This window comes from Balaenoptera physalus (genome assembly GCF_965194825.1).
Source record: "Balaenoptera physalus genome assembly, chromosome: 12".
In the NCBI taxonomy this organism is placed as follows: Eukaryota; Metazoa; Chordata; class Mammalia; order Artiodactyla; family Balaenopteridae; genus Balaenoptera; species Balaenoptera physalus.
Genome location: NC_138897.1, coordinates 48,549,868 through 48,559,549, shown reverse-complemented (window position 1 = coordinate 48,559,549; position 9,682 = coordinate 48,549,868).

Sequence of the window (9,682 nt, the reverse complement as noted above, 5' to 3'; positions counted from 1 at the left end):
TTGAACGTATATAAATTAACATCGTTCAAGAAGAACTTGTGAATATAAGGCCAATAAAAACCGTAGGCAGTATATGAGACATTATAATAAAATAGACCAGAAGTCTGAAGGTGCAAGAGTAAAACAATTGCATTTCTTTGAAAAGAAGGGAAAGAGTCCCTTGAAATTTTGAAATCAGTATTTCTATACAAAACCAACTCAACCTATTACCAGTGGACAAATCTGCACTCTCCATCAGAAAAACATCTGGAGTTTCACTCTTTCCTCTCAGGGAACTCTTTCAAGCTCTGTTTTCTACCATGCCCCAAACCTCTGTGACTCAGAGCAAGGTCAAATGACTGGTCACCAAAACGGAAAATAGCTGTTACTTACTGCTTGGGCTGCCAATTTCAACTTCCACCAGCCACAGGGAGTGTTTCCAGCCAGATGCTCAAGGCCTTCCCTCAGTACTACTGCCTTTCTGAAAGTTTGATCAGTGCACCAGGGCACTGGCAAACTGCTGGGAAGTTTACCAGTTCCTAGGAGAACTACTGACTAACCATGACCTTCAATACATCCTAGAACACGCCAAAGACTGATATAAGGTGATCTCTGATGGTCACAGGTCTCAGGCCACACAGTGAAATAGCTGAGTGAGGTGACTTATTTGTCTTCCCGCCCTGTTGTCACAGGCAGCGTTCTCTGTAAAGCTGACTCTGAGGTGGGGTTTGGTATGCAGGATTCTTATTAAGGAGTGCACCTGGAATCAACTCCTGTTGGACTGGAGCGGGGAACAGTGGGAAGATAGGGAGAGGATCAAGGACTGGGCAGAAACATAGGCTGAGCTGCAAAGCAGCCCAGTAACAACCTCAGTCAGCTCCATGGGGAGTCCTGGAGCAAGAACGGGCCTTCGGCTTTGCCCCAAGTCAGACCAAAGTGGCAAGGCTACTCCTCTATTTATCAGTCGTTGGATATGAGCTGTCCCAGGAAGGGGAATGACCTTAAGCCAAGTGACTTAACTGATTCCTGAAGTAGAATCTGGGCAGTTATGTCCACTAAACGATACATATATATGTCATGAATCCCCTTGATAAAACTACTATTAGTGCTACTAAGACTTATGACTGAAGTATTATTACCTGCCTACTATGTAGAGTTACCTTTTTCAACTTCATAATGAAATCCATGAAATCGCTATTATTGTCCCCTTTTGCAAATGGGAAAACTGGGACAGATTATATAAATTGCCAAAAAGCAAAAAGCTAGCACACATTGGAAGCAGGATGCTAATCCACACTGAGAGCCCAGGGACTTTATCTCATTGACTTAGGATCTCAGTGACACCTGGATACCTAGGACCCTTCAACGTGAGTGGAATATTTAGTGTAGAGCCTTCTGACTCTCATGTCCTTGCAAAGCCTGCCTTTCCATGAGACTTTCCAGGCAATAGGATTGTCAGATTCTGTAACTCAGCCGCCTATTCCACAGATAGAGGAATGGAACCGAGACTTTGTGTTCAAGAGGTGTCAATCTGCCAGCGATGCCATAGCTGGTTCTCAAACAGAATCTGCTAAGAAGGTTATGAACACTGGGGATATGCTGCTTTTTTAATTCTGCAACTCTATGACATAAATCACAGCAAGATACTTTTTGACCCACCTCCTAGAGAAATAGAACTAAAAACAAAAATAAACAAAGGGGACCTAATGAAACTTAAAAGCTTTTACACAGCAAAGGAAACTATAAACAAGATGAAAAGACAACCGTCAGAATGGGAGAAAATATTTGCAAATGAAACAACAGACAAAGGATTAATCTCCAAAATTAACAAGCAGCTCATGCAGCTCAATATCAAAAAAACAAACAACCCAATCCAAAAATGGACAGAAGACCTAAGTAGACTTTTCTCCAGAGAAGATATACAGATTGCCAACAAACACATGAAAGGATGCTCAACATCACTAATCATTGGAGAGATGCAAATCAAAACTACAATGAGATATCACCTCACACCAGTCAGAATGGCCATCATGAAAAAATCTACAAAGAATAAATGCTGGAGAGGGTGTGGAGAAAAGGAAACCTTCTTGCACTGTTGGTGGGAATGTAAATTGATACAGCCACTATGGAGAACAGTATGGAGGTTCCTTAAAAAACTAAAAATAGAACTACCATATGACCCAGCAATCCCACTACTGGGCATATACCCTGAGAAAACCATAATTCAAAAAGAGTCATGTACCACAATGTTCATCGCAGCTCTATTTACAATAGCCAGGACATGGAAGCAACCTAAGTGTCCATCGACAGATGAATGGATAAAGAAGATGTTGCACATATATACAATGGAATATTACTCAGCCATAAAAAGAAACGAAACTGAGTTATTTGTAGTGAGATGGATGGACCTAGAGTCTGTCATACAGAGTGAAGTCAGAAAGAGAAAAACAAATACCATATGCTAACATATATATATGGAATCTAAAAAAAAAAAAATGGTTATGAAGAACCTAGGGGCAGGACAGGAATAAAGACGCAGACGTAGAGGATGGACTTGATGACACGGGTAGGGGGAAGGGTAAGCTGGGATGAAGTGAGAGAGTGGCATGGACATATATATACTACCAAATGTAAAATAGATAGCTAGTGGGAAGCAGCCACATAGCACAGGGAGATCAGCTCGGTGCTTTGTGACCACCTAGTGGGGTGAGATAGGGAGGGTGGGAGGGAAACACAAGAGGGAGGAGATATGGCGATATATGTATATGTATAGCTGATTCACTTTGTTATAAAGCAGAAACTAACACACCATTGTAAAGCAATTATACTCCAATAAAGATGCTAAAAAAAAAAAAACCTGTGGTCTTCTTAGGAAAACACTGATTGCACTATCATTGAAAACGTTCAAGAAGAGAGGCTGGACAATGACAAAGAGCTACAGTAGTTGTATAAAGATTTCTGGATTTAATCATATAAGTACCACTTTTGAGAATTTGCTGTATCCCAGGCAATTTCCTAGAATGTTTTATATATACAGGCAGCCCTCGTCTTATAGGATGACATGCTTATTGAAACTTGCGCCTGTGGGGACCGTGCAAAATAGGAACATGGCTCAGATATGTACAAGTTTCAGCTAACTTGATGCTGTGCAAAGTGAGGGCTGCCTGTGTGTATGTGTGTGTGTGTGTGCTTGCGCATGCACGCATCTGTGTGTAAGTGAATCATGTCCATTTAGTGACCTAGCTACAGTTATCCACATTCAAAGATGAGAAAACTAAGATCATAGGTGTCATGGCACTTGCCCCATGACTAACATTCAACACATGTCAATACTCAAGACTGCTGATACTACAGCTTGGGCACACTCTATAGCACTTTGAAGTAAGCCCCCTCCTCTACCCTCAGTTTCCAGTACTCTGTCTGGTACACAATATTTGTTGAATGAACAATTTATTGAACAAATGCATTAACAAATAGCAAAAAATTGCTAAAATTTCAGGGTTTTTCAAATTCAAAAATGTTTTTTTAAAAATCTTTTTATATGAGAAACTTGGGATTCATTAAAATATCATAATCATATTCTCATTCATAAATAGCTTCTTGAGGAGAGTAAAACAAGGCCTACAGGATGTTTTCCCTGAGACCTAGGGAAATAGTTGAGGTGGTAGGAAAGGCAGGGAGATAAGTAATTGAATAAGAACTGCAAGAAGAGTGCCTTTTTCAGGAACACGGCCTGCAGCCCAATCTGTGCCAGGCTTCTCGGTTTTTCAAACTGCCAATGCGTGGTAAAGAGAATGAAAGCCCAGAAACATCACCATTTCACACCTGTTACAATAATGGATTCAAGCAAGAATTACCAATGAGTGCTAAGTCCACTGGATGAAGACTTTTTGGAAACAAAGATAGTTGCATATTCTTGCAATATCACTCAGTTGAGCACTTATTAGTCATAATAGGGAGATGGATAAATCTGTTGACCACAACTTTAACCAAATAATCAAACTTACTATCACTAGTTATGAGAAAAACTTATACCGTGTGTTTTGTGATATGTCTCATTGATACAATATTATAACTTATGTAACATTGCTGCCAAAAGTGTTTTACCTGAATGTAATCATGAGTAAACAGAAAGGTAAGTCCACACTGAGAGAAATTCTGCAAAGTAACTGGCCTAGACTCTTTTAAAAATGTCTATGTAATGAAAGACAAATTTAACAAAAATGTAGCGGACACTGTAAGATTAAAGGGGACTCGAAGTTATAACAGATAAATGCACTACACGGTTCTCGACTACATATAGCACCCAACTGAATCAGAGAAGTTTGCAGGTGGACTATATATTTGTGCCAGTTACCTAATTATTGCCTCAGCTCTAAATCCTTAGCTCAAATTTTTAACTCTAATTTGAGATACTGGAGCTGGATCTAGTATGTAAGCAGTTTTCTTTTGCCAGCTGGAGTAATGAGGCTTTATCAGTGGAGGGCGTGGAGGGGCTTAGGAGGGGCTCACTAGGCAGCAGCAAGGGGCTTCCCAGCCTTGTTTTGGTTTCGATTGATTTCTCCTTCCTCTTGCAGAACTGCTGTCAGCTGGTCTGTGAGGAACCAACAGTGCTTGCCTTCCAGCCAGGTGCTCTACCCAGAAATTCCATTCAAACTCCAGTCAACCTTCGCCAAGTTTCTCTGCTTACGGACCATCCACTGAACACTGCCACGCCCTCTCCTATAAGGCCTTATTCTGCTTTGCAGGAGGCAGCTTCTGCCACAATTGATCCTTAGGTGGATACTTTCCCGCATCCCTAAAGGCTGTGGCTGCTCCCTACATCTGCTATTCCTACACTCTTTAGAGCAGGGGTCTGCAAGCTTTCCCTGTAAAGGGCTAGATAGTAAATAATTTAGACTTTCGGGCTGTAAGGTCTCTGTCTCAACTACTCAATTCTGGTTTTGGAGAAAAGGAATAAAAATGTATAAAAAGATCACTTTGAAGAGTTTGAAAGAATCCGAGGGAAAGGGGGTGACAGCATCTCAAGAGGTTGGGAAGAGCCCACACTGAAAGTCACCTTTGACCTGCTGCCTGGCTTTAGCAGCCAGAAACCAGAAGGTGGCAGCAGAGAGCTATTCTAGTGGAAGAGACTCCTGTGCTACAAGAAAGGACAGCTGAAGAGCAAAGCATGGAACAGTCAATGCTATGTGTCCAGAGACCCACGTTTAAAGAGAAAATGGGAGGAGACACTAAACATAAATAGATCTAAGCTCAGAATCACGGATGTAGCATCAGTTTGATTTCCAGTGACAGAAGGGGCACTAAGAAAAAAGCTGTAGAATTCATTACATAAGGCATGAGACCACGAACAGAGAGAAACAGACTTTAAAATTAAGAATTAAAATCATAAAGGAAAATTTGCGATTTGTGCAAATAACTGTGTGCTGGGCTGAATTAGTGGGGCAGGGCAGCTCTGGCTGGGCAATGCCAGGGCAATTTTTGGTGGTCAGGACCCTAATAGACAATCCAGGTGGCAGCCCAACCTGGTTCTATCCAAAAATAAACACAACGATGCTATTTTATCTTTTTTTTTAAATGAAGGTATATGTGTCTTTTTTTGTAGAAATATTTTTAAATTAAAAATAAAGTTAAAGTGAACCCCTAAACCCAGAGATACACATTTTGACTTTCTGGTGTATTCCTTTTTAGGTCCACGGATTAAATATTATCTTTGGTAGAGTCAGCCTAGTAAGGTCTTTTTCAGCCACTAAAAAAACAGAACTTCCATTAATGTTTTAAATTCTAAATTAAATGAATTTGCAATTTACCCTTGTACTCATATATTTAACTACTACTCTATTACCTAGAAATCTGTGTATTTAAATTTTCCCACTATATGTTAACTATGTATTCATGCTTTCCATAAACATTTATTGAGTACCTACTTTGTTCTAAGCACTGTTAGGCCTAGCGATGCAGCAGTGTACAAAACAGACAATACTTCTTGTCCTCCTGTAGCATACTTTCTGGCAGTTATTATGTAATTAATTATAAACCTTTAAATATGCATCTTTACAGTTTTTGTCCGTCTTCGTCATCTGGTGACTTTAAGTCATATTTTTAGAAATAATGTTAATGAATTATAGATTATGAATGTATTTTAAATTCTTTACTTACACTGATAAATTACTTTCCAGAAAGGTTCTATCAACACTAATTTACAGTTGGAAACTCCAGCAGCTTATGAGAGTCGCTATATCAATATGTCTTTTCCGTTATCAAATATTAGTTTTCATAGATGTAAAATTGGGATAACATATTCTTTTCTACAAAATTACTGTGAGAGTAGAAGATAATGCATACAAAGGAGTTGACCCAAGGCAGTATTCGCCTTAAGCATTCAACAAATAGCTATTATTTTCAGTGTGTTTTTCAGAATCTACACATTTATCAGGAGACAGACATGAGTTAAATGTGTCAGTTATTAAAGACTGTCCAAAAAAGTTAAGGTAGCCTCCTTCTATGAAGTATTCTTTATGTTGTTTATCCCTAATACTTTTGAAAATATATTATCTGTCAGGCTCCAAGTTAAATGTTTTATATACAATATTATTTATTTATCACACAAAGGTACAACAGAAGTATTGTTTAATTCTTAAACTCATTTAAGAGACGAGAAACCTAGACTCAATATGGTTAAGTAATACTCTCAAAATAAATAATTAGCAGCACCAGGATTTAAATTAATGAAACATTTGACTCCAAAACCTATACTCTTTCAACAAAATCACATTTCCCTTTGAAAAGGGAGAAAAAAAATAGAAACAAAATTCTCAGATTGGAATGGAAATGCTAAAGAGCTAATTCATCACCTCTTTTCTGGCAAACAAATCTGTAATGCAGTAGAATGGAAATGGAAGTTATGTTTTCATGCAGTTTTTGCACCAAGTCAAATAAAGTTTTATTCTGTCCTCAAATGTTTGCACCATCAACATGCTTTATTTCTATCATATTTTTCAGGTTTATTTACTCCCTCATACATGTGTCAGGAAAATAAAGTTTTCTGACACTTAACTAAGGGGATACCCAGCTGCCATTTGAAGGACTTACATCTTAATATACCTTCACACTACTTCTGTTTTATCTGTGCCTTAACGCTTTTTTCCCAGCAAACATGTACCACTAATTGGATGCTCCCAATATTACAGTTAATGGCTTCCTTTCACTCAACTTTGACAAAGTATTCTGCCTCTGAATATAGTAGGGAAGAATCTTAGTAAACTAAAATCAAATGGAACAAACGTAAAAGAGTACAAGATCGAAGTTGTAAATATGTTTCATAGAAAGGGCTAAAGAAGAGTGATTATGCTAGCAATTTAAAGCATAAATGACTCTGAGCTTCTAGGTTGCTTAAACCAGAGGGAAACATGAAACTTTAGAGAATGCCTAATTATTAATAAGAGAAAGAATACAATTTTATCAAGAAAAGTTTTCTTAGTCCTGAAATCTAAAGTAAACTAGGTGCATAGATTTTTGACCATCTTGAACAGTATGACCATATCTCTCATTAGTATGAAAAACCAAGCAGCAATGGTCAATTTTGACCGTTACTTTTACCAACCTTTGTTAAAAGCCAAGGATGTAATATCAGCTCATAACTCAATAAAGGCTATTTTGCACATGGGTCAAGAGTAATATCCTCTAGATTTGACTAGGAAGCATAAATTCTCAAGAATCAAAATGAATAAATTATCAGAATGTCCATTTTATAACCATTTTAAAAACACCACCAGTTTCACCTGGAATTGTGATAGAAGTTGCATAGTGCACAAATCAAATTTTGGCTTATTAAATTTGTTTTGTTCTGTCCATTGAACAAAATGGACTTGCTCTAAGGAGGCCTGGAGTGGCAGAAATTATGCTCTTCAAGAAAGCTTTTTAGAAGGTTTTGATTTTTACTTTGCTCAAATAAAGGCCCTATAAACTTTGATTCAGAGATGAACAAATAGCATTTGAAGGGAGGGCCAAGATTTTTCTCTAAAAAGGAGTTAAGGGCTGGTTGAAATATTTGAAAAAGAACTCAAGCAAAGTCACAAACCTCTAAACTGTAAAGCTATAGACCATATTACTGTGGCCAAGAACATTCTAAGGACATAACACATTGTCTTTTCCTAGCATTAAAAATACTACTCAGCCATAAAAAAGAATGAAATAATTCCATTTGCAGCAACACAGATGAACCTAGAGATTATCATACTAAGTGAAGTCAGACAGAGAAAGGCAAATATCATATGATATCACTTATATGTGGAATCTAAGCCATGACACAAACGAAATTATTTATGAAACAGAAACAGACTCACAGACATAGAAAACAAACTTATGGTTACCAAAGGGGAAAGGAGGTGGGGAGGGATAAATTAGGAGTTTGGGATTAGCAGATACAAACTACTCTATATAAAATAGATAAACCTCAAGGTCCTACTATATAGCACAGGGAACTACTGATACAGTCAATATCCTGTAATAAACCATAATGGAAAAGAATATGAAAAAATACAAATATATTTATGTATAAATGAACTATGTTTCTGTACAAGAAACTAGCACAACATTGTAAATCAACTATACTTCAATTTAAAAAAAGAAAAAAAATGACCCTTAAACATCTAAACAAACTTTTAAAAAAGGAATCATACACGTATATGTATAACTGAATCACTATGTTGTACACCTGAAACTAACACAGCATTGTTAATCAACTATACTCCAATATAAAATAAAAAGTTAAAAAAAAGGAATCATACAATGTCTGTGATCAGACAACAAGGGAATTAAACTAGAAATCCGTAACAGAAAGATAACTGGAAAATCCCTAAATATATAAAGACTAAAAAAGCATACTTTTAAATAATACATGGTCAAGGAATCAATCTCAAGAGAATTTTAAAATATTTTTGACTAAATAAAAATGGGGACATAATTTATCAAAATTGTGATATGCAGCAAAAGCAGAGCTTAGAAGGAAATTCATAGCATTGAATGCATATATTAGAAAAGAAGAAAGATTTAACATCAAAAATCTAAGTTTCCACCTTAGGAAACTATAAAAAGAAGAGCAAATTAAATCCAAAGTCAGCAGAAGAAAAGAAAGAGGAGACATAATTACATCCATATCCCATGGATACTGTAAGGATAATAAAGGAACACTGTGAAAAACTCTTTGCTGAAAAATTAGATAACCGAGATGAAATGGACCAATTCCTTGAAAGACACTATCTGCCAAAACTCATACAAGAAGAAACAGATGATCTAAATAGGCCTGTTAAAGAAATGGGATCAATACTTAATAACCTTACAAAACAAAGGCATCAAGCCCAGCGGAGTTTATTAGTGAATTCTACCAAACATTTAGGAAAAAATTATACTAATTCTCTACAATTTTCTTTGGAGGATAGAAGCAGAGGGACTACTTCCTACCTCACTCTATGAAGGCAGCATTACTGTAATACCAAAACCTGACAAAGACATTACAAGAGAAAACTACAGACCAATATTTCTCATGAAAATAGATGTAAAAATCCTCAACAAAATATTAGCAAATCAAATTCAACAATGTGTAAAAAGAATTATACACCATAACTATGCAGGATTTATCCCAGGTATGCAAGGCTAGTACAACATTTGAAAATCAATTAATGTAATCAATTATATCAACAGG